The sequence below is a fragment of the Malania oleifera genome, chromosome 9, assembly GCF_029873635.1.
Source record: "Malania oleifera isolate guangnan ecotype guangnan chromosome 9, ASM2987363v1, whole genome shotgun sequence".
In the NCBI taxonomy this organism is placed as follows: Eukaryota; Viridiplantae; Streptophyta; class Magnoliopsida; order Santalales; family Ximeniaceae; genus Malania; species Malania oleifera.
Window position 1 is genome coordinate 24995657 of NC_080425.1, and position 884 is coordinate 24996540.

The 884-nt window shown below is 41.2% G+C and overlaps 1 non-coding gene across 1 annotated transcript; it reads right to left on the bottom strand.

The window, feature by feature from the left end:
• Window positions 1-361: 361 nt before the first annotated feature.
• On the bottom strand, window positions 362-467 carry LOC131165134 (small nucleolar RNA R71). The gene has a single exon (XR_009139455.1). It is a non-coding gene; the product is annotated as a small nucleolar RNA R71 (small nucleolar RNA).
• Window positions 468-884: the final 417 nt, after the last annotated feature.

The following is an 884-nucleotide window of genomic DNA, read 5'->3' on the forward strand; positions in this document are numbered from 1 at the left end:
CTTTGGCCCTTGAGGGACTATTTCACACCTAATGCATACACGTTGTCGTCATGTATCTAGTTCCCGAATGTCAAGGTGACATAGTTTGAAATCAAGACCTCCACCATCTTTTTGCTTCCCAATTTATTTTGGAATTCGATTGAAAATTTATATAAGCACGTAAATGAGTTTCTTAAAATTTGTTCCACAATCCATTTACCTCACTTTGGTGATGATGCCCTCCATTTAAGGTTATTTCCATTCTCTCTGAAGGACAAAGCCAAATATTGTCTGAGTTCCTTAGATCCGAACTCGGTGACCAACTAGGCCACACTGCAACACGAGTTCCTAAAAAAGTACTTTCCTATTGGGAAGACTAACCAATTGAGAAAGGCAATCACCAATTTCTCATAGATAGATTGGGAACAATTTTTCGAGACTTTGAAGTGCTTTAGGGACCTTTTGCGTAAATGCCCTCAACATCAATTCCCTAGGTGGCAGTTAGTCCAAACCTTTTATGAAGGGTTAGTTGAGCAAGATAGGTCCATGGTTGATGCATCTTGTGGATCTACTTTCCTCACGAAGCATGAAAATAAGGCTTGGACTCTCTTTGAGACCCTCTTTGAGAATTCTCATACTATTGCTGTATGTAGACCCTCCCAACCTTCTTCTTCCCATCCTAAAGGAGTCTATGAATTAGCAGTTGGCCATAACTTGGCACCTACACTGCACACCATTGGTGAAGAAACTAGATCAGGTATTGTCCTTAAGACAATCACCTCCATCGATGACGTATACTGAGGTGTGTGTCATATGTTCTGACCCCTCTCACACTTGCTATAATTGCTCTCATGCTTCTCCTTCACCTGTGTTTGTGCAGGAGGAAGTTAAAGTCACCCACAATT